We start from the raw sequence: 25,668 nt of genomic DNA on the forward strand, positions 1-25,668 counted from the left end.
TTTGAATTGCAGTTACAAGCCTTGGTTGACTCAACCTTTGTCTGAGAGGGTGGGAAAAACATGACCACTTTAGATTAAATCTTTCCTGGTTTTGCTTTCTTTTTTCAAACTCCTCATTACACGCTTTGCCCTTTCAAGATGAGGAGGATTATAAATCTAAAATCTAGATGGATGAAGGGATGGGTGATTAAGGAAAGCTAGAGAAAGTACTCTCATCCGACGGCTTTTGTGTTTTGCATGACCCCGCTCACCCTTCATAATCACAAAAAGAGGCACTTAAACTGAAGTTTTGGTAATGTGCAAATGTATTAAAATGCAGTTGATCAATTTAAATGATTTGTTGGCTAACAGGCAGTCAATTAAGCAATTAGTGTCATTTAATCAGCTGACAGGCCTTTTAAAGGGGGAAAAATGTTCTCTTGATAAAAATGTTCTACATTAGGAGAAATTTTACAGATCTTGACCCAGTTGGTGAAGGTTGATTACTCCCAGGGATGGGGACCCGTGTGACTCGCTGTTGAGTCAAACTTGTGTCACACCAGTAACTCGGGTTTGTGTTTTTTCAGTGACTCAGATGCAACTCGGATCCATTTTTTCAAATCATGTTTTCAAGTCTCTATTATTTTCATAAAGGACACTGTAATCCTGGAAGAAGCTTTGCCATGCTCACCAGAAGATGCAGGAGAGGATTGCAAATGGCGGCAAATGGTAGTGGAGGAGGTAGGGATAGGGAGGAAGATATATTTTTTTTGACAGGGTGGGGGTGGAGAGTTGAGGGAAGGTGAGGCAGGCAGGGAAGATGGGACCAAAGGTGAGTGGTTCAGAAGCCTCTGACCTCCCTACACACACCCCACACAGAACCCTTGCTCCCTCCCTTTTTATGGGGGGGAAAAGCTTGTTTTTAGCACGGACTCAAATTTGGGACTCAGGACTTGGTACCAAAGGCTTAGACTCAGACTTGGGACTTGGTACCAAAGACTCAGACGTAGACTTAGGACTCAGATTCAAAGTCTTGCCAACATACCTGATGACTCCAGTTTCATGGAGTAGAGGTTAATCCACTCCAGTTTATAGCCTGAAATTTAAAGGGAATTATCTAAGTTGCTGGACCTCTTCTAGAGATAGGGCTCAGAATCTTGGATAATTTCTGTAAGGTTGAGACTGAAACCTGGATTGGATGTCTTGGTTTCAAGTCACCAGAGTCAACAGCTTCTGATTGGCCCAATTTAAGTATACCTCAGCTATGTTGACGCAGTTGAGTGTGGAAGGCTCTCCTTAATGTCTGATGAAAGAAAAGAAAAAAACTGAGTTCAAACTTTGCTTCTTCCTCAAACACAAGGTGTCACTATTAATTTGCAGGATTATATCCATGAGGGCGTTTGCCTGGCTATGGGCAGAATGTTTCATTTCCATCCAAATTTAGAGGTGATGACTTTGCATGGCGGTAAATATGTGGAAAAGCAAAATGGAAATTTCTGTGCCATCAGAGAAAATAGATGTTCCGGTAGATTTATGAGCGCTATTAACACTACAACCAGCTACACTCTCTGATACCTTATAATCATTGCTGTGGTACTTCTGCAATAAAATAATGCATTAAAGAAATAATTATAGCTGCAGACTACATACAATGGGGATATAAATAGCATTTTAAAACAGCAGCAAGTCAGAGCCCTTATTTAATGCCTCTGGAGCACAGTCATACGAATTACTCGATGCAGCTTCGGTTAAATGGAAAGAATATGTTTTCAATTTCCTTACAAGCCATTCGGCCGCTCTCTATGGTCCTTATCCTGCAATTAGTTAAACACATACATAACTCTGCTCCTGTTAGGGGCTCCATTTATCTCCATAGACTATTCGGCAAAGCACTTAAAGTCCAGGCATGACTTTAAATAGGATTCTAGTTGGAACTGAGGTGTTCTACAATAGCAGTGAGCACTTTTAAAGGTTGAGAACAGCAGGCCACGTGTCACTTAGAGATCTGCCATTTTTCTAGACTGGACTGTGAAGTTTTATATATATTATATATATTTGAATATACATATATATATACACATATATACATATACACATATATACATATACACATATACATATACATATATACATATATACAGTGGTGCCTTGCTTAACAAGTGCCCCGTTTAACAACGAAACTGCTTAGCGCTGAAGATTTTGCGATTGAAAAAGCGATCACATTGCGGCATTTTAAATAGGGAAAAATCACTTTGCAATGATCGGTAAGCTGTTTCGCTTACCGATTATCACATAGCGATCTTTTTCCTACAGCTGATCGGCGGTTCCAAAATGGCCGCTGGAAAAAACATGGCCGCCCGCTGTGTTTAGGGACGGATTCCTCGCATACCAGGCAGTGAAAATGGACACCATATGGAGGATTTTCGCTTAAAGGTAAATTTTAAGCCCCTAGGAATGCATTGAAGGGGTTTCAATGCATTCCTATGGGCTTTTTAAAATTGGTTAGCGATGTTTTCGGTTAGCAGCGATTTTTGCTGCACCGATTAACATCGCTAAGCGAGGCACCACTGTACACATACATATACATATACATATACATATATATATACATATACATCAGTGTCTTCTACTTCATGAATACTCTTATGTAAATATCCTTGTAGCACAGTGTGGAGCAATGGGTTGGACTGAGGTTGAGGAGATCCCCTGTTCTAGTTCTGATTAAACCATGAAAGCTGCTGGTCTCTCTCTTTATTTTGGACTGCAATTCCTGGAATTCTCCAGAAATTAATGGAGCTGTAGCCCAGAAACCCAGATCAATGCACAGATTTTGCCACTTTAGAGAAGGGCTTGAGAGGGGGGCAGTTACTTGCACTATCAGCTTCACTGACCCTTACATCAATTTTTTTTTTTGGAAAGAAAGAATAAAGAAAGCTGTTCTAGTGCTTCCTTGGAGTCAAAGTCTCACCACCCATTGCACTGTGTAGAGGGTGCCTCTCATAGAACTACAATACCCAGGAAGCATTGGGGCAGTTTTACTTTCTTTAAAAAAAACCAAACAAATCAACAACAGGAACCAAAGACCAAAGAAGCTGATGATGCAACTGAAAAACAACAACTCCATAGCTGTTTTCTAGAGGGGCAAAATCTACAAGTATTCTGATTTTGGTTTGTAGGCTGAAATTCCAAAACTGTTATCTACCTACCTCATAAATAGTGAGGATACAGTGTGGAGGAAGAGAGCAATGTGCAACCCAGTGAAGTCTTTGGAGGGATGAGAGAGATTAATATAATCAAGTGCAAGTGGCACCTCTGTGTTTCTGATGTAATTCCTATAATCTCTCACTATGGGCTTTGCTGACCAATATCCAGAGCCTCACCATCGCTGACCCTGGTTTATATATTGTTTGAAGTTGTTCCCCATCCTCAATTTCACTTAGGTTTCATAGACTCTTTGAAGGTGGAGCTGCAAGATACACCAAGGATCAGAGAATCCAGTGACAAGTTTATGCAGGAGATATATTTATTTATTTATTTATTTATTTATTTATTTATTTATTTATTTATTTATTTATTTATTTATTGGACTTATATACCGCCCCATAGCGCTACAAGCACTCTCCGGGCGGTTTACAATTTTAATTATAAAGGCTACACATTGCCCCCCCAGCAAGCTGGGTACTCATTTTACCGACCTCGGAAGGATGGAAGGCTGAGTCAACCTTGAGCCGGCTACCTGGGATTTGAACCCCAGGTCGTGAGCACAGTTTTAGCTGCAGTACAGCGTTTTAACCACTGCGCCACGAGGCAATTAAACCATCTCTGACAGATGGCCACCCAAAGTCTGTTTTATAATCTCAGCTGAAGAAGTACCCGCCACATTCCAAAGCAGTCCATTCTACTCTCAAACCGTTCTTAGTGTCAAGAAATTCTTCCTAACTTTAGTTAAAATCGCATATGTTTAATTTGAATCCATTTACTTTGGATCGCACCCTTTTGAGAAAGCAAACTATCCCAACTTCCACGTGAAAACCCTTCAAATATTTGAAACAGTGACCATACAGCAAGTTGGACTTAAGTCACAGCAGTGACTTGACTCAGACTCAAGTTGCAACTCAGAATTCACTCACCCTTGCCCCCCTTTTTAACTGGGGAAAATAACTTGCTTTTAATAGGGACACAGACTTGCGGCTTGAGACTTGGAACTTGGGCCGAAAGACTTCCACTCAGACTTGGGCCCAAAGATTTGGCAACGTCCTTGTCGTACAATACTATCTCTCACTCATTACTTGTTGAGGCTAAATATGTCCAGTTCCCCAAAATCGTTCCTAGAATTTTTAGCATCTTGGTAGCCCTCTTTTGGACACACTCTTGCTTGATAACCTTCTTAAATGGTGGTGTCCAGTTTCCAGGTGAGAAATTGGGCACCACCAGAACAGAGAGGTAGTGTTGGAGTGATGCCATGTTTGTCCACACTGAGATTGCCTGTCAGGCACAATGTCTCAAATTGTTTTTCCCCCTTGCTTTCCTCTACCTTTGGCTACTTCTCAGAAATGCTAGGTCTGTACACCTACTTCTGTGACCAGTGATGGTAAATGGGCAAGGCAGGGTAGGTATGAAGCAACGGCAAAATATAATGAGCCCAGTTCAATAAGATGTTCATTGAGAACCATCTAATCATTTGGGAAGTTCGTGGGGGGCTGGTGCATTTCCAAGCAGGCAGGGGTTATGTGGAAGTGTGGGATGCATGAAACAGTGCCTCCAAACAGTGCCTCCATGGTGGAGGGAAGTCTTTCTCCTGGTTATTGAAGTTTCCACAATTGCAATTGCTTAATGCAACAGGATAGATTATGGCAGCCATTTGTCAGCCTTCCTGCCACCTTCAAATTGAGGTGCTGGTTGTATGATCTGGCACTTAGACACTATCTCATCTAGGCTACGCCTTGTCTAGTTGCCCAGCATCCTTCTACAGGCAACCCTGTGTTGCTCAGTCAGCATCTGCTGCAAATCTGCTGCAGGTCTAAAGGGTGTGTCTCTCTGTGTGAAATCATTACTTAGTTTGCAAGGAGAAGAACAACACCACATTCACAGGATTTCTCTCCAACATCCCCCAAAACACAATTCACTTCACCACCAGCATCTCCCTCTCCATCTCAATTCCCTGTCGTAAAATAGGAATAACAGTAAACCTATCAAAGAAGGTTGTTTTGAGGATGAATGCCATATGGATCGCAAAACATCTCACATTGTTTAGAAGTGCTTTAGAAATGATAAATGTGGACAACAAGACGACGGGATGAATTCTACAAGAAACATGCAAAGGGAACAAAACCTGTAGAGAAACAGTGCCCCAAAGTCATATTCAGAATGGGCTGGGATGTTCTCCAATTTAATCCTCGAGGAAATGAAAAGAAGCAACGAAGGAGCACAATAGATGGTCTCCAGCAGCTCCTGTTCAGTTCCACGGAGGCTTTCACTTGGGAACATCCTCATGGCTTGTGCCACGAAGATATTTAAATAGCCTTATTTCAGGGCAGACAGCAATGAAGTTGGCACTTCTGTAAACACTTAGATGTTGATAAAAGAAGTAAACATATGACAAAAAAAATCCCACTGGACATTGAAGTCCCTGTTGTGGTGCAGGAAACCAGATGGTACGTCTTTTTAAAATAACTAACAAGCTGAAATTGGGGAGGTTTTTTATTTTTATTTATTTTTTAAAAAATCTGGAAGCATATGTAGCTCTACTTGCCATGAAAAAAAATATGGATAAGGAATAAGTTTAGGCAATAAACTTTTGCTGACTTGGAGGGAGGTATTCATGCCTGGGGTAGAAAGAATTACATTTTTAAAACTTCCAGATAATATAAATAACCGGGGATCCAATTTGAGTTTTTGTTTTAATAACTAAGATGTTCTTCACATCAAGCCAAGCTGTTTTTAAATCATATACAGATTGGGGGAAATAGAGAAGGCGACATTGTATACAAATATAGAAATCAGTAGAAGGAAAAAAAATACAGCGAGTGACAAATAATTTCAAAGGAATAAGAGAGAAGATGTTCAAAATACCCAATGCATATTAATTAATATTTCTTTGTTAGGCCAGTTATTAGCATTCTGAAAGTGGTTGATGGCTCCTGGTTTAGCACTGTATTTGACATACAGAGGAGGCCAAAATGGCGCATCCTTCATTTCACCATATATAATTTTAGGATCAAGTCCACTTGTTCTAAGGACATTTTCATCCTGTGGAATCCACGACTGGAAAAGTTCACAAAGCCAAATGCTGTCACTGAAATTGAAAGATGGTCAGTCACAAAAAGGAGGAAAGCAGATAATGTTCTCACTCAATGGATTAATCGTGGTGCACATAAAGAAGTAATCAGATCAGCATGTTAGCCAGGCAAACTGTGTGCCTCTCTAAATTTGGGCACCCAAGATAGTACTTGCAGTGGCAAGTGTTTTTTGTTGTTGGAGGAATAGTTTTATTTGGAGGTCATGTTCAGCTCCTAACTTTTTTAGCAGCATGAACGTTCTCATATACATTTCTTTGGAGACAAAAGATTGACACACTATGAATGTGTATAGCTTCTGTTCAAATGATAAATGGATGGCTTCTCTGTGTGTGTGTGTGTGTGTGTGTGTGTGTGTGTGTGTGTGTGTGTGTGTGTGTGTGTCTGTGTGTGTGTCTGTGTCTGTGTCTGTGTCTGTCTCTCTCTCTCTGTGTGTGTAAGTTGCTTATATATCAAAAGTGGAGATAGAAGTCTGTTTCTGGTTGTGTTAGAAGCACTGCCCTGCACTCCACCTTATTGCAATGTTTACTCTTGGAGGCTTTGAGAAATGGAAGAACGACATATTTCTGATGAAAAATATTTTTGATGGGGGGCATCTGGGGCAGGGGTGTGTGCCCTGAAGAAATGACAATAACAGAGCAATAGCCATGGGTCCCAAGAAGAGTTAGAATACAGAGAAATCTATTGTAGAAGCTGGCGGTAGGTCTGCTGAAAGCACAGTAGGCATCAATATCCTTCCTTTAGTGATCCTGCCAATTGTAGGTGTTGAAGATGGACATGGTAAGACTGAGCCGTGAGACCTAGCTTGGGACTCAGCCGATCCAAAGCTACCATATTTCCCCAAGAGGGATTCTGGAGCTGGCTTTGCTAATTTTTACCAAAAGTTTCAGTGAGGGAGGGGAAGGGAAGACTGGTCAACCCAAATCTGCTGAGTTTAAAAGCAGGAACTTCCTATCTCTTACCTTTAGACATATGGACAAGCTAGGATTTAGACATGGCAGGACTCCATTAATTTTCTTCCCTACAATCCCATAGAGTAAAGTGAGGCAGTGATCTCAGGCAGCAGATCCTGAGTGTCATAAACAGCAGCCATGGTTTATTATTTACTTTGTTATTCTTGGTTTATTACTGGCAGGTGTGTTATTTATAATGATGTTCATCCATATGTATCAATACAAGTGGCTCATTTTTAGTACTGAACACCGTATTTGAGGTGGTATAAGGATCTATATGATGTGGCCAGCCCTAAATCAACCCCACTCAAGGTTGCTTTCCAGATAAAGTATGTTGTCATTTAGTCATTAAGTCGTGTCCGACTCCTCATGACCCCATGGACCAGAGCACGCCAGGCCCTCCTGTCTTCCACTGCCTCCCGGAGTTGGGTCAAATTCATGTTGGTAGCTTTGATGACACTGTCCAACCAACCACTAAAAGTTATCTTAGTGCATGACTAGAGAGTTTAGTTGTTCATCCTGGATCGGTCTAAATCATTCTAAGCAGGGTCAGTTTGAGGTATGGTATGTCACTTGGGAGTGATCATTACATCCACATGCAATGAGCAGCTTTCTTTCTTTCTTTCTTTCTTTCTTTCTTTCTTTCTTTCTTTCTTTCTTTCTTTCTTCATTCATTCATTCATTCATTCATTCATTCATTCATTCATTCATTCATTCATTCATTTGATTTATATGCCACCCACACTACCCAAAGGTCTCTGGGCGGCTTACAACATTTAAAATACAGTAACAAGTCAAAACAATTAAAATGCAATTAAAATATAAACTCTAAAAATTGCCATCAGACCCACAGCTGATACTATTTCAATTAAAAGCCTTCTGAAACAGGATGCTCTACTTCAAGCAACCTTGTTTAGCATGATCTGAACTGATCCCTTTAAAAGGAAAGAAAAATAATATCAACAAACTCCACTCTCCTGTCTCTTCCTCTACACTTTGCTTAAGCCACGTAAGGATCTTGAAAACTGTGGAGCTTCTTTTCTGCTTGTCAGTGGAACAGAAGGAATGTTTTTCATTTCTTTTCTATTCTCACTAATCAACCAGTGCATTAGGGAAGCTTTAGAAGGGCGTTTTTTTTTAATATATAATAAAGCCCTTTCAAAGCATCATGGATGCATTAGCAGCAAATAAAAAGAACTGGAAAACTTCCTGCCCCTTCCTCTTTGCAGGTGAGTGGTCACTTGACATTTCTCAGGATTGTTAGGTAGCTTTAGCAAAGGGATAGCCAGCCACTTTGGCTCAACCTCACTCCCACCCACCCATCTCTCTGCTCCTTTTTAAAAAAAAAACCACTCCAGAACTTAAATTTGTTTACTTGGTTCCTGCAATATTCCTTTGGTATAGCAAGTTCTGCTCCCGAGGAATGAAAAATTGATTTTTCTCTTATAACACCTATGCTCTTCATACAATTACAATGATTTAAAAGAAGGTTCGCTGTATTATAAACAATTGTTAAAGCCATGATGGGTCTCTGTATGGGACTTTCAATCTCTCTGCTTTAAGATGCAATAGTAACATTTGGAATCTCCTTTATATAAATCCAGACTCAGAATATTTCAGTGCTTGTGCTTTGTCTACTTGCCTTTTCTACATCTTCCAATAACTGTTCACAGACACCTTTTCTCAGCCAGTCCTGGATAGGAAAGTATTACATTTTTGCTTTGAGAGGTGAGCTTGGGCCACTAGGGATCAAATGCGGTGAACCCCTTTCATTAGCAATCTCACCAATGTGATGACCATGTTTATGTTTTTTACCCTCACAGAAATGGGACTATTCCCCCTCTTCCTACTGAAGAGAATTACTTTCTCTTAGTTGGTCTCCTTTCCCCCTTTTTGCCAGTTTGTAGCAGCTGTGAGCAGCTTCTGGGAATGCAGCAAGTCAGCCTATGAATCCACAGCTACTGTACCTACATAAGAACATAAGAACATGAGAAGAGTCCTGCTGGATCAGGCCAAGGGCCCATCTAGTCCAACTTCCTGTATCTCACAGTTGCCAACCAGATGCCTCTCGGAGCACATAAGATACAGTGGTGCCTCGCTAGACAATGATAATCTGTTACACTGGAATTGCTGTTTAGCGAAATCATCGTCTAGCGAAAAGCATTTCCCCATTGGAATGCATTGAAACCTGTTTAATGCATTACAGTGGGGAAGAATCATCATTGTCTGGCAAAGATTGGCCATAGGAAAGCCGCTCTGCGAACCGCCGATTTAAACTGCTGTCTTGCGAAGCTTAGTTCCAGAAAACACCTGTTTTGTGAGCGTGGAGGAAGCTGTCAAAATTGTCGTCTAGCAAAAATCGGTTTGCAAGGCAGGGAGCAAATATTGTCCAGCGAAATTCCCTCATAGGAATCACTGTCTTGTGAATCGCTATAGCGATCACAAAAGTCAATGTCGAGCGAAAAAATTGTCATAGTCTAGTGAGGCACCACTGTAACTAGATACCTGTCTCCTGATACCCTTTTCCTGCATCTGGCATTTGGAGGTACCTTCCTTCTAAGCCTGGGGGTTATATACAGTGGACCCTAGACTTACAGACGGCTTGACTTACAGACTTTTTGAGTTACAGACTTCTCTGGCTGCAAAATTTAGGTTTGACTTGCAGACTGAGATTTGACTTACAGACCAGAAAAAAACCAAAATGGAACCAAAACGGCCTGTTACGGGATTAATCGGTTTTCAATGCACTGTAGGTCAATGGAGACTTGACTTACAGACTTTTTGACTTGAGAACCACCTTCCAATATGGATTAAGTTCTCAAGTCAAGCCCCCACTGTATCCCCATCAAGGCTTGTCACCTGTGATAGATTTTTCATCTCAGAATCTATCCAACCCCCTTTTAAAGGCATCTAGGTCAGATGCCATCACCACATCCTGCGGTAAGGAGTTCCAAAGACTAACAACACGTTGGGTCAAGAAATGTTTTCTTTTGTCTGTTCTCACTCTCCCAACATTTAATTTGACTAGATATCCCCTGGTTCTAGTATTTCATAAGAGGGAAAAGAGCTACCTACCTTTTGTCTCAGCTTTCCTCATGGAAAGCTGAGACAAAAGGCCACATCTAAGACATTTATGCCATGAAGAAAACATGCAATCAGTGGTCTGTGGGGGGAGCCCCAGACACTCGCCATCATGTGCTAGCTTTCTTCCTTTCAACTTGCTTATTTGTTGCATTCATTTATCATCAACATTCTCAATGAGCTTTGTAAGTGGCTCTGTTCTTCTCCAAGTGATCCTTGAATCTGGTTGTCTGAGGCCCTCAGTGGCCCGGCCTTGGTGAGATGAAACCAAGTCTGGGCCTCAATATTTTTTTTAAAAAAATATATATTTTAAACATCTGTTGGTTAAGTGTGAAACTCCCAAGGTTGGAGGAAACTAATTGATGCAACATTTCTGCTGTGTATATTGCTCTTTAGATTACTTATGTGTTGGCTGAGGGCTTTGTGTGTGTGTGTGTGTGTGTGTGTGTGTGTGTGTGTGTGTGTGTGTGTGTGTGTGTGTGTGTGTGTGTGTGTGTGTGTGTGTGTGTGTGTGTGTGTGTGTGTTGCTTTTGGAACTGAAAAAAAGGATGGCCTGTACTGATCACTGTGATGTATGGCCCTCTTGGCAGCTACTCACTGGCTACACTTCCTGTAGCTTTTCCAGTGTCTAGTCCCTGCCAAAACCTTCCAGGACATCAGGGGAGGGGGGGGGGTTCTTCATAGACCAATGGGGACCCTAATAGGATATTCAAAGAATGAGAGATACTTAAGTCGTGCTTTTACCAATGCAACCTCCCCAGTGACTTGTCATGGCTGAGTAGGGATTTGAACCCTCTGGATCGTGGTAAAAGGCATTTTAAATGTGGGAAAGCCCTGCCTTTTAATGAAAAGAAGTGTTTGCTGGTATGTGCTTGCAAAACCTGTTTTGTCCATTTTAACTTTGGGGCAGAAAGAAAGGTTATGAATCAATCAGATACTGTAATTAAATCATGTCAGGTACCTCTGCTATTTCAAGTGTTCCCTTAAAAAATTTTTTCCTGCTCATTTCATTTGTCCGTCAATCAATCTACAAATGGAATGGTTCAGAAGCATATTTTTAAAATGATGGCTAACTGATTTCATAGGATTTGACAGTCGGGAAACTGTAAATTCGTTTAGTTTCCCCAGGCAAGCTTCACAGAAGTTCCTCTACTCTTATGATCTAAACTAGTTTCCCAAGGTCCAGAATCCACACCTCTGGACCTTGGAAAGCCATATTGGCTACTGTGGCATTTAGCCTGTTTTTTTTCCTCTTTATAAATCAGAGGTTTTAAATGGAGGTTTATGGTGCTCTCTCATGACCACTTTTAAAATAAGAAACATTTTTGGTCTTTGTGTGAGTTGGCCCACAGGTACAAGGGATGTCTCAAAACATGGCAAATTTGTCCTCAGCATATCCTTGGAGGACGTTTGAACCATATAATTTAAAAAAGAAAATCTGAAAGTTGTTGAGGGGGTTGCCATGTTTTGAGGGGTGAGGTGCTGGGTCTGAATTCGGGCCTCTGCTTTATGCTGCGAGTTGCCCACTGATTATCTATAAAGTAAAGGCAAGGAGAACAAACCTATCAATTCTAAAGGAAATCAAGGCTGAGTGCTCACTGGAAGGACAGATCCTGAAGCTGAGGCTCCAATACTTTGGCCATCTCATGAGAAGAGAAGACTCCCTGGAAAAGACCCTGATGTTGGGAAAGTGTGAAGGCAGGAGGAGAAGGGGACAACAGAGGATGAGATGGTTGGACAGTGTCATCAAAGCTACCAACATGAATTTGACCCAACTCCGGGAGGCAGTTGAAGACAGGAGGTCCTGGCGTGCTCTGGTCCATGGGGTCACGAAGAGTCATACACGACTAAACGACTAAACAACAACAACAAAAAGGAAAAGGTTCCCCTTGACATTCAGTCCTGTTGTGTCTGACCCTAGGGGGCGGTGCTCCTCCCTGTTTCCAACCCATAGAGCCAGCGTTTGTCCAAAGACAGTTTCCGTGGTCACGTGGCCAGCGCGAGTAGACATGGAATGCCATTACCTTCCCACCGAGGTGGTACCTATTTATCTACTTGCATTTTTATATGCTTTCAAACTGCTGGGTTGGCAGGAGCTGGGACAAGCGACAGGAGCTCACTCCATCGCGTGGATTCGATCTTACGATGGCTGGTCTTCTGACCTTGCAGCACAGAGGCTTTTGTGGTTTAAGCCGCAGTGTCCCTATACCTTATCTATACCTGAATGTAATTTGTGGAAGACCTCCCCCAGTCCCTGTTATTAGTAAGATCTTACTCTTCACCTCGCATTAGTCTCATCTACAGTCACATCGGTGTGATTGCATGGTTTTGGACATTAAACCGTAAACAAAGGATCAGCCCAATTGAACTTAGAGCTGGCTTACCAGAGAATCAAAAACCTTTTAAAAAGACACCATTCTTTCATTTACTTGGTTGACATTGATTGCCTGCTTGATCCTAATAGTGCTTGACGTCCCTTTCAATCAATCATAGGGAAGAACAATTGTTTCCCTTAAACCCTACAATAAACACCATTTATTTTCCTTGAAAAACTTCCTAAGTTACAGGGGTAATCAACCAGATGATGTTCACTTGCTTTGGGTCTTGCAAGTAGATGATGTGCCACTGCTTGAAGAATATAAGAAAAAGACCATATTTGCAGCCAGGCATTGATACCATCTTTTTCTTATTTCTTTGTGGTGGGACTGCAACCTCAGATTTTGGAATGCATGTGTGAATGTGTGTATCAATATTACATAATGCAAAATTCATGTGTATCTTGTGAAAAGACAGGCATTTGTGAAAAACAAATATTGTTGACCTTCCCAAAACATACCTTCAAATATGTATTTGCAAATTTGAGAGAGATTTTCCACATGCATTATTGATATATGTGTCTGGGGTGGCTGTATACTATTTAGGGGGAAATTACCTACATCTGTGCAGATTTTTCCCATCAAGAAGGGGTATTATACCTTGCATCCCCAAATATTATCTTTCTGATCATGATGCAACCCATGTGGTATAATGGCTAGAGCATTAGACTAGACCCAGGCAGCCCTGCATTCAAATTCCCCTTAATGCACCAAGCTTTCAGTTTGACAGTTCTGTGGTTGCTATCTCTCAGCTTAATCTACCTCATAGATTAGCATGTGATGATTAAAGTTTGGAATGATGTATGCTACCCTAATTTCCTTATAGAAAGAATAGAGGAAAAATCTAATAAATAATCACAGTTTACACTATCAAGCATATTTTGCTGTGGCTAGTAGAGAATCAGAAGGTGGAGTTCCATAGAGAACATCTGCATTCTTGCTATGGGCCATCAGGTTGGTTCCAACATTTGAATGAGTAAACTCTAAGAGGATTCCCACAGAGTACAGATGCTGCTTCCATGAGATTGATGTTGCTTCTTTGATATAACAGTATGGCTTTGAGGTGTGCCTTCTGCTTTTGAGGATGAAGCCTGGAAGGGAGTGAGGAACTTTGGATGCTAAGTGCCTCAGCAAGAAATAATGTTTCGCTTCCTCAATATTTGCTGATCATAGGAGAAGAAGGTACAGCATGCCCAGTGTTTTACTAGTGAACACTGGAATACACCTATAGCATCTCTTTTGTCATCTATTATACATGGATGGGCTCTACTCTGCCTAATATATTCAGTATTAATGAAGTATCCTTTCTTGCATTGACAAAACAACAACAACAACAACAACAACAACAACAACAACAACAACAACAACAACAACAACAACAACAACAACAACAACAACAAGAGTGAGTGTTCTGGTTAAACAGGATGACTGTGTATGATCCTATGACTACTTTCCTATACCAGTCCTTTGAGAGTCTTAGAATGCTTTCAGTCCCATGTATTTCCTAGCACTACAATTCATACCCTTGAAAATGTATCATCATTCTTTAACAGTGCAGCAAACACGCTTGATATTTTGCTCCTGATTTTTGCACCAAAATCTCTAAGAGGCCCTCTGCCTATTCAGATAATTAATCCAGGGAGTATTATGCTCCTAAATGTAAAAACTAACCTTTTATTGTAGACTCTCCCCACTTCAGGGGGTGTGGTTGAAGGAATGGAAGGCATATTATACCTTCCTTCATGTGAATGTCCCCCCCCCCCACCTTAATTCACTCTTTGTGATTAAAAGGAATGGCCCATTTATTCAGTGCTGGAACTGCTGCCACCAGCACTTTTCATTTTTTATACAACAAGGAGGAACTATGCCTGTGGCTGGGATGTTGGAGATTCAATAAACAAGGAACCAGACCTAAAGGCTGGCCTACCCCTTCCTTAACTGGGTAAAGCTTTGGTGCATGTCTTGACACAGAGCATAAAAGGAACGGGACAGTTTATTTATTTATTATTTATTTATTTATTTATTGCATTTATATGCCGCCCATCTAGACATGGTCTACTCTGGGCGGCTCACAACATAGAAATAGAAACAATTTAAAATATACACAATTTACATATATAAAAACAGAGAAATATAAAATCAAAGAACTTACAATTTAGATTTAGTCTGAGAGTAAGTTGGACAAAACGCTAGCTCTATGGGTTGGAAACGGAGATGAGCACCGCCCCCTAGAGTCGGACACGACTGGACAAATTGTCAAGGGGAACCTTTACCTTAAGTTAAGCTTTATTACAAATTAAAAGATTACATGTTATGGGAAAAAGGATTACAATATAATAAAAATGTTAAGAAAAAAGGGGGGAAGTCATCACATGATTTCTTCCTTGGGCACAACTTAATTAAACCAAAAAAATGTGTACAAACATTTCTCAGTGACCAACACAGTAAGGATATACACATGGATCTCATACGTATTTTACTGATGGTTCTGCACTTACAAGTCTTCTTTGTTCATTGTTGACCATTGTCCTAAGATTATCTCTCCCTCATGGCCAATCAAAAAGAAGATGAGGACCGCTGCTGCTCCTCATCACTTGGTCACTCCACGGTGCTGTCACTGCATTCACGCCAGCAGTAGGGGCTGAGATTGGTCTGTGTATAGCTAGGCGGGCTGCTAATTGTGAATTTCGTTGTATGGTATACTGTGTATATACTTACAATGACAATAAATTATATTATTAAACAGTCAGTTGACATGACTGGACATAGCATTGGCTCCTTCCCAAATCACAAAGGTGATTCTCAAAGACCCTTTGGAACAGGCATTTAGGAAGACGTTAACTATGTATATGTGGGCAGAACAGTAGCAGCTTCCCCAAATAGTAGGGGTCTGTCCGGCAGTGGTAGAATGGCAAACTCAAGTCTCTTGGTGCTGTGCTACTCAAAGCAAATGCCTCTCTGTAGCTAATGCATGGGCCTCTCTGGGTAAAATGCATTTAAAAAGGCTTGAAGGTATTTGCAGGGGAGACTCCATGGACAGCACGTACTAATTCACCCATGCAAATTCTCCTGGCTATTGTCTCCTACAAATGAAAAAACAAACAAATAACCAACAACAAAAAAACCACAACCACATAGGATTGAGAAGAGCAGTCTTGTAGTGTACAATTCCCTTTACTTCATTTTCATTCAAACTAAGCCATCTTAGTTTCTGGGAACCCTGGATCTGTGTAAGTTGGCAATTCGCTGTCTTAATCGGGTGTTTCAGCTGGGGAGAAGCATAATATCCATTTTACAAACTCAGCAAGGTGAGCAAGAACACTGTATGATTTACTGTTTTCTTAGCTGTATAGAATAACACAGTGAAGCACCATCCATCATTAGCACATAGAGTATGATATTCACCTCTCCTTATATATGAATTCATGACCTTCCTTATGTATTAGGTTTTAGGAGTCCTCAAACATTACTGTACTTTGTCACAATAAAATCACTAACTTCTTTCAAGGAAAAGTCAGCTTTTTTGTAGATGTGACAGCTAGCGTTCTTATCAAGCTTGTGATACTTCCTGAAAATGCATTGCCACAAGTTTTGCTGAGATGGTGCTGATCTCATCAGGCACCCGCTGACATATTCTTCTCCTGCATCCATAAAAACAGCCATGGCTATTTAAGTGGTAAAGTAATGCTTGAAACAGTTCCTTAAGATAATACAGTTGAAAAACATTGCAATCTTGCTGTTTGCAGGTGTAGAAATCATGTCATTTGGAGATTCACGGCAGTGGGAAGAGACTCTGTACGTACTCAGAAGCATTGTCTTCTCATAGGCTTGTGCTATACGAAACATGGTAGTCCTGCTGTGTGTGTAGTACACTGCAAAATGGTAGCTGTGAAGGAGGAGCTGTAACCAAGTTTATCCTATATGTCAATCTGCTTATACAGGTATATTACGTCAAACAATAATTGCATTTATACCCTGCCATTCCATTTCAAGGTAGTGATCAAAGCATCTTATTTCGGTCCCATGGAGTCTCAATTGTGGGGTTCCACAGGGGTCGATCATCTCCCCAATGCTGTTTAACATTTATATGAGGCCGCTGGGTGGGGCCATCAGGGGATGTGGAGCATCGTGCCATCAATATGCTGATGACACCCAGCTCTATATTTCCTTTTCACCAACTGCAGGTGATGCCGTCCTGTCCCTCCAGCACTGCCTGGGGGCCGTACAGCAGTGGATGCAGGAGAACGGGCTGAGGCTGAACCCGGACAAGACGGAAGTACTGAGGGTGGGTGGCCCTGTGGATGGTGGCTTGGGAAACTCCCTCATGTTTGAGGGGGTGGCCTTGGCCGTGAAGAGTGGGGTCCGCAGCCTGGGGGTACACCTGGATCCGATGCTCACCATGGAAACGCAGGTGGCATCGGTAGTCCACACCGCCTTTTTCCACCTTTGGCGGATTGCCCAGCTGCGACCTTAACTAGACACGGGGGCGCTCACTACCTTAGTACATGCGCTCATAATTTCTAGATTAGACTACTGTAACGCGCTCTACGTGGGGCTTCCTTTGAAGCTGATGCGGAAACTTCAAGTGGTGCAGAATGCGGCGGCCAGACTCCTTACTGGAGTGAGAAAATACCAACGTATCTCTCCTACTCTGGCCATGCTGCACTGGCTGACCATCCGTTTCCGCATTGACTTCAAAGTGTTAATGCTTACATATAAAGCCCTAAACGGTTTAGGACCTCGATACTTGGTGGAACGCTTACTCCCAACAAGTTCTACCCGTGTCACCTGCACGAGCCAGGTGAGGCTGAGGAGCCTGACGCTGAGGGAGGCCCGGAAAGAAAGAACTAGAAACCAGGCTTTCTCGGCGGTGGCTCCTCGTCTCTGGAATAACCTACCTCTGGAGATTCGCGCTGCACCCTCGCTGGGTACTTTTAAGAACCAGCTAAAAACATGGATGTATAGGCAGGCCTTCCCTTCCAGTTAATTCCTATCCCCTTTCCTTTTTTTCTCTCTTTCTTTGATTTAATTTTATTTTTCCCATCTTATAGAATCATTTAATTAATTAATTGTTATAAATTTTTTAGAACTTGTTATCCTTATGTTGTAAGCCGCCTAGAGTGGTCAAAATGACTAGATAGGCGGGGTATAAATACAATAAATAAAATAAATAAATAAATAAAAATCTTACAATCTTCATAAAGCAAGTTCCAGATGCCCTCACCTGGGTGACTGTGAATCTTCACAGATAATAATTAAACTAGTGAAGTGTAATGAGTGACAAATAGTTACCTTCAAAATTACTTTGAAATGAATTTTGAAAGGTTTTAAAAGGAATTTTATGCCATTCTCTCATCAACTATAAGTGGCAAGAGAAATAATCTTTAGTATTCTGTTTTGTATTCTTATAAATAGTTCCAAGGAACAGTTATTGAATTGGATCATTAGAGGAAACCAGGAAGTATTTCTCTGTATATTATTGTTTTATTGGCTATGGCAACACAACTCAAGCAATGAATTATTTGCGTGGAGGGAGAAGTGATAACAATACAGCCAATCTGACTGTGGAGAAGTAATAAAGCGAGTCCTTTTAAAATGAAACTGTGCCAAGTTCTGACCACCTTCTTGGCCCTGTACTGAGCAGACTAGCAACTTGTATCTAGCCTGCTCGAGTCAATGAAGATGGGTCAGAGTTTGGCACTCTGAGGAACAATATGGCTGGTGAGCATGGCCCCTTTGATCACCGTGGAAGCCTCTTTCAGATGTGTTGGAGGGAAATTTTGTCATGGCTGATCACCTTGGCTACCCTGGCCATATACAGAATCATAGCATCACAGAACCATAGAACCGGAGGAGAGGATCCTCTAATTCATTTCCCCGTGAAGGCAGTAATCAACACCAGAAGCATCGCTGGCAAATAATCATTCCATCTCTATTTAAAAAGCACTCCAGTGAATGAGATTCTCTTCCGCTTTTGAGCAGCTATTTCTGTTGGGATGTTCTGCCTAATGTTTAGCCATCACCAGTGGGCTTTGGCAAGAAGAAGAAAATATTTGATATCAGGAAATTGCTTATTCTTTTTGTTAACAGAGCACAGAGCGGGAAGACACAGGAAGCATAAGAGATTCAATCCAGCCTCACCAACATCTTGGGACATCCAGTCTAGCCCTTCTGGAATCAAAAGTGATCATTCTAGAGATGTCTTAAGAAGAGAAAAGTGAAGTTATCAGGTGTAGTTGCAACCAGAACAAAAAAATGAAAAGAAAAATGGCAGTCCTGGCATAGGGGCCTAGTGGTGCAGTGGTTAAACTGCAATACTGCAACCAAAACTCTGCTCACAACCCAGGTTCAATCCCAGGTAGCCAACTCAAGGTTCACTCAATCTTCCATCCTTCTGAGGTCCGTAAATTGAGAATCCTTCTTGCTGGAGGGGGGATCAATGTATAACCTGCATAATTAAACTGTAAACCACCCGGAGAGTGATTTAAGTGCTATGGGGCAGGATATAAGCAGCACAGTTTGCTTTTTTGCTTTGGAGAGGGGCTTTGTGCTTGTTTCTCAACAGATAGTTATGCAGAAGAGAGCAAACAACCCCAAAGGAATGCTCCCCCCACAAAAAAAAACAGGAAGAAGGGACTGATCCAACTACAGGGGTGGGAAGAATTCTACCAGTCAAAGGTAGAATTTAAATATTTGAATATTGTCTTTAAATAGTGTCTTTTTAATAATGTAAGTCACCTTGGGTCCTTTTAAAGGAGAAAGGTATGGTATAAATAAATAAATAAGTAAAAATGGATGGATGGATGGATGGATGGATGGATGGATGGATGGATGGATGGATGGATGGATGGATGGATGGATGGATGGATGGATGGATGGATGGATGGATGGATGGATGGAAAGTGGTAAAAACAACAGGGCGGCCTCCCTCCCACTGACCCTCAGCATTAAAGCATGTAAGACTGCAATTTCACCAACAGAAATCATGGAAGTCAAAAGAAAATGTTTGTGCCATTCAGCTGTTCTTTTTGTGTGTATGTGTGTGTGTGTGTGTACACTGCACTTGCTCTTTCGACTTCAGATCATCAATAGTGAGCTCCTGAGTGGGCAGAGGGACGAAGATGATTTACAGAGTTCTAAGCAGCAATATACAAGCAGAAATATTTATGGCTGTGAAGAGTTGGAAGAGAAGGAAAGGGTAGAGCTGGAAGTCAGCTACAGAGATTAATGGCACCAGCCATTAAAGCAGGGCAAGGCAGCCATGTTAATAATCAGCTAATAAAACACGCACATCTCCTTTCTCTTGGTTTCTCTCACTTTCACACACACAATGCAGAGGACTAGGATCACGTCATAATGCATAGTAGAAAACATAGTAATTACCTCATATATTGTGGGAAATGCCAGGATGCACAGTGAGGCTGATGAACTCAGTGAGAACTCACCCTATAACTTTTGCATCCCACCCTCCTCTGTTATGCATTTCAGCCATTTCCTAGGAAATGCTGAGCTACTGCACATGGAGTTTTGCCAGTTTATCACCCCAAGAACCCAGTGAATGGTTAATCAAAAATAACAGTAACAAATAGAAAGTCAGAAATCTGCTTTTAGAAGTCTTTCCTATTTGTCGAACCTCCCTCCCATCTCCGTCATACATACCTATGTATATCTACCAATATTTATATGAAATATCTGCCTCAGTGCATTAATATTGCTGTGCCTTCCTCAAAACGTCAAGCTAGTCCTAGAGAATATACATTTCTGCTGTCACCAGCAGTAGAAACTGACTCGTTGTTTATGGAATATTCCCTGTCAAAATCTGCAGGTTTTGACGAGCTTATTTGAAGAAAAGGAATATGGGAGGGGGAGCCCTTGCTTGTCAAATAAGATGCACCCCTCCACATGCTGGGTGAATACAATATCAGCTGCTGAAAAATAAAAAAACTCTAGGGTCAGCAAGAAGAGGTCTTCCACCACTCATTGGGAACCATGAGATTACTTCCGAGGTGTCCAAACGAAGGATTAATCAAGATGTGCAGGAACATGAAGTGACAGAAGCCTGACATGTGGATTGTGTTACTTTAGACTATAGGGTAGAAGAACAGTTTAACATGGTGTTCTGTTAACGAAGAGTTTTTGAAAATAAGGAAATTAGCACATGCAAAAGAAGATTTCCAGACCAGCGGTTCGCAACCTTAGGTCCCCAGACATTCTTAGACTGCAACGCCTGGAAGCCTTCATCACTAGCTCTACTGGCAAGGGCTTCTGGGACCCAAGGTTGGGAACCATTTATTAAACCTTGCTATTTCCTGCTCTATACGTTTTCTACCTGAAGAGGTTTTGTTCTTTATTTCTGTATTGGGTAAAAATGCGGTCTATTCTCTTTTACCTTCCCAGGAATCCATCCTGGGTTTATCTTCTTATATGGCTTGGGTATAGATTAGACTTAAGTGTTAATCACAAGACAGTTTGATGCTCGGATGCCATGCTATAATTTTCATGGAATGGTTTGTGTGAATTTTGCTGTTGGTGTGCTATCCTGATCAAAATAGTTTGTCTGGTTTACAACAGTTTACCATTCAAGGCCGAGGATCATCTCCCATTTGAGGGTTAAAAACCAGAGATGTAAACAAACCTCGGTAACTTATTTCTTCTTCATAAAACAAACAGCCTTGAAACATTGAGACAAGCTGAAAAGTTTGCCTGTGGTGTTTCTTACATCCAGCATGAAAACAAGATAGATTTTTTTTTCTTGTTGAGGTTTCTGCCATTTGCACAAAATGTATCTGTACAAAAGCAGTATCTCTTCCTTTTGAAGCAAAACACACAAGCACTTGACAAGCACACAAGGACTGGCTGGATGCTCAGAAGGCACCAACAACCCACAGAGTTCTTGTAATTTTCAGAAGACTGTGCAACAATGCAGCAGCTACCATTCTTCTTCTTTAGAATTTGCACAGTTTATACAGTTTGCACAGCTGGTGATAAAATCAAATGGAAAAACTCTCCTGGAGGTCAAAAATTAGGGAGAAGTGGAGAGAAAATTTTTTGTTGTTTCTCACTTTTACTCATGAGAATGAAGCAATGAATTGCAATCCTAACAAGAGTGGACAGGCTTGGGAATTGAGTCTTTCTTTGCCACCGCCACTGTGATGGCACTTTCATCAGAGGTCACCTGGTTAGCTTAGAGGGTTACAAGAAAATTGGGACATTCAGCTCTGTCCTACTAAAACTTGGCAGCAGTGCCTTTCTCCCTAGCTTCTTTCAGCTGTGGCAGTCATTTCAACCTGCTGAATGGTGGAACTGGTCAATTTTGTTGGAAAGTACATACACACAGCAGTACTGGAGCAATGTCAACTTGTGGATTTCAGCCATTTGAGACTTGGCATAATTACCTGAGCAGACTTCCCTCTTTTGTCAAAAGGTCACATCCACACTTCTTTCTAAGAACATAAGAAACTTTTATTAAGAGGTTAAGAGAACCCAGATGGAGATGTCAGGAGCCATGGCTGCCCCGTTCAAAGTTAGATGCGAAAGACAAAATGTATCCTCTTTAGAGCAATGAGAGAGAGATGTGAGAAGAAAGTGATATCAGTAACCCTAAGAATAGCAGTTTAAGGTCAAAGGAATTTCAGCACAGGTCACAACAGATAAAGGGCAGTCTATGAAACCTGAGGAGTTCCTCTCTCTGCTCTTCCTCATACATAGACATGCACATGTTCAGATATAAGCTGACCAGCACCCAGTCACTTCCAACACAGCTGACTTGAAATGGAAAAAAAGTTGGGTTCTAGAGTCTCATCCTTACTGTTGATCAAATGCTAGTCATAGTAGGACAAGACAACTGAGGGCTATGTCAACTAGCAAAGGATTATTTCTTGTACGCAGTTGCTTTGATCTTTCTCATGGAGGAATGGAATCCTTGGCAGTTGCCGAATTATGCTAATTCCCAATGCTGTGCTTGGTCAATTCCAACAAGGGAGTCCCACTGAACTTCTACATGGAGAAATAGGATTGCATATTTGAGTATTTTCCTACCCTAGCCCTCAACTCCCTTTTTGAGGGTGGGTGGTCCTTCCACTAGTGGTATAGGCAACTCCCTTTCTTTTTGGGGGACGACCCTTGCCGCAAAGAGTGAGGTCCACAGCTTGGGGATACATCTGGACCCGGCGCTTACCATGGAAACCCAGGTGGCGTCTGTGGTCTGCTCCACCTATTTTCATCTATGGCGGATTGCCCAGATGCGACCATATCTTGAGGGGGGGGGCTCACTACTCTAGTCCATGCGCTCGTAATCTCGAGATTAGACCATTGTAACGCACTCTGCGTGGGGCTGCCTTTGAAGCAGATGCGGAAACTTCAGATGGTCCAGAATGCAGCAGCCAGAATTCTTAGTGGGGTGAGAAAACACCAGCATATCTCCCCCACTCTGGCTGCTTTGCATTAGTTGCCCATCCGTTTCCACATTGACTTCAAAGTGCTAATGATCACTTATAAACCCCTAAACGGTTTGGGACCTCAATATTTGGCAGATCGTCTTTTCCCACCCAGATCTACCCGAATCCCCTGATATAGCCAGCAGGGATGGCTGAGGGGTCTGACGCCGAGAGAGGCCCGGAAGGAAAAAACAAGAAACCGGGCCTTCTCGGCAGTGGCCCCTCGGCTGTGGAACACCCTCCCAACAGAAATTTGGCTGGCACCCTCGCTGGGTGTCTTTAAAAGCCAGTTAAAAACTTGGCTATTCAAGCAGGCCTTCCCTCCAGGCAACTAAGCCTTTCTTATTTTTTCCTTTGTTATGCTATTTAATCTTGGCAATCCTTTAAATTAATTGTTCTGATTGAAACTGTAATCTGTAATTTTATGATTTTATACATTTTTACATTGTTTTGTTTTGTAAGCCGCCCCGAGTAGACATGGTCTAGAGGAGCGGGGTAAAAATCCTATAAATAAATTTCCACTTGGGGAAAAAAAGAGAGAGATCATTTAGGGAGAAAGTAAGTATAACTAGTCTGCCAAACATAATGTTCCTGATTATGCAAGACACATAAAGACAAAACAGTAGACCACATGCAGCCTGAAATGATAAGTATGGGACCAGTTTCATCACTTGACATGAGTGAATATATAAAACTGAACCTTATTCACGTACTTATTGGTTTATCTTTATTTCCGTTCCTATCCTTCACATTCCAAGGCCACAGGGAGGCTCAGTGTGTCGAGGAACCTGAAAAGAAACAATGTATGTATGAACAACAGAGGATATTGTTCGCTCAAAGGAAAAAGAAAATCACTGGATTCTAATTACAGTGGTGTCCCGCATAGCGAGGTTAATCCGTTCCGGATTAACCTTCACTATGGGAAAACATCGTTAAGCGGAACGGGGAAACCCAAAACTCACCATTCTCCGATGTTTTCCCATGTTCTGGCGGCGATTTTGGGTGTCCCGGCTGCCATTTTTGGTGTTCCGGTGGCCATTTTTGGTGTTCTGACTGCCATTTTGGGTGTCCGGTGGCCATTTTGGAACCACCGAACAGCTGTTCCCCCATTGTAATGTGAGCATGCCCTCGCATTAGCGATGGGGAAATCCGCATCGCAATGCGGATTCATCGTTCAACGGTGCGCTCGTTATGCAAGGCACCACTGTATTATATACTGTGCCTAATCCCATTTACAAAACAAAATTGGTCCTAACCTCCAACTCTGGGAGCTGTTAGCAAGATGCTCTCTGGTAAACCATTTTACCCTTCCCCACTCTGTTGCTATCTTTAATATCTTAGAACTGCAGAGCTGGATGGGGCCCTATAAATTGAGTCTGGACCCTGTCAAGGAGGCGCAACGGGGAATCAAACTCTCAACTTCTGAACCTAAAAAACTGAACTGTCCAGTATGTGTTCATTCTCCTTGTTTGTTAAAGGGTGGGTGGAGAGAAAGATTGTGCTGTGATTCTTAAAGTGTTGGACTGGAGCTTTGTAGGTTGTTGGACTGGATCTTTCTAGGTTGAAATCCTCCCTGAACTACAAGTCTCACTGAATGATCTTGGACCAGTTACTTTTAACTCACAGGATTACTGTGAAGCTGAGTAGGCGAGGAAGGGGAGCCATATTTGATCCCTTGAGTTGATACACCTGATTCCCATCAACACACACATTTCACACACACATACACACACAATCAATACCAAGAAACAGCCAGTCGGTGCTCCCAACGTCTGTGGGGTACATTGGGAGAAGAGAGAAGTCATGTTGAGGTCTGTCAGTAGGTCTGGTTCTTCTTCTTCCTGTTAGATGGAAAAACTCAGAGTATTTCAAGCCATCCTGAATCCTTGACAGTTGCCAAAAGATGCTAATTCCTAACGCCATGCTTGTTCAAGAAAGCCCCACCAAACTTCTAAGAATCATTCAGCCACAAACAAGGGACCAAATCCAATTGGTGAAGAACTTAGGAAACTGCAGCTCTCCCTTGTTGGCTCCTGTTCACATATTTGGGTTTACAACCAGTCACATGACCAATTTTACAATCTGTTCAACATTGAATGTGTGATGGAGAGCATGCTGAAGGAAAGGAAAAACTTACACAGTTGCACTTAACGAGATCCTGTTAAGTAACCAGAGCCCCGAGGCCAAGTGATTAAACTGCAGTACTGCAGCCAAAACTCTGCTCACAACACAGGTTCAATCCTAGGTAGCCAGCTCGAGGTTCACTCAGCCTCCCATCCTTCCAAGGTCAGTCAACTGAGTACCCAGCTTGCTGCAAGGCAAAGTGTCACCTGCTTAATTAAATTGTAATCAGCCCAGTGAGTGCTTAAATGCTATGAAGTGGTATATAAGTAGCACTTTTTTTGCTTTAAAGAGGTTTTTGGCTATGAAAATTCTTAGGGGCTGTTCCAGTAGTGGGGTAGTTGCTAGGAACACCACTCTGTGTATACAAGGGATGTGTTATTGAGCAGCACATGTGAATAACAGCTCTATGGAGGTTAACAGCAAT

The 25,668-nt window shown here is 41.8% G+C and overlaps 1 long non-coding RNA gene across 1 annotated transcript; it reads right to left on the minus strand.

Annotated features, from left to right (window-relative positions):
• Nucleotides 1-14,676: 14,676 nt before the first annotated feature.
• LOC144588755 (uncharacterized) lies at nucleotides 14,677-23,909 on the minus strand. The gene is made up of 2 exons (XR_013544442.1): nucleotides 23,834-23,909; nucleotides 14,677-15,767 (listed from the first exon to the last, which is right to left on the minus strand). It is a non-coding gene; the product is annotated as an uncharacterized LOC144588755 (long non-coding RNA).
• Between the last annotated feature and the right edge of the window lie 1,759 nt (nucleotides 23,910-25,668).

Source organism: Pogona vitticeps, chromosome 4, assembly GCF_051106095.1.
Source record: "Pogona vitticeps strain Pit_001003342236 chromosome 4, PviZW2.1, whole genome shotgun sequence".
In the NCBI taxonomy this organism is placed as follows: domain Eukaryota; kingdom Metazoa; phylum Chordata; class Lepidosauria; order Squamata; family Agamidae; genus Pogona; species Pogona vitticeps.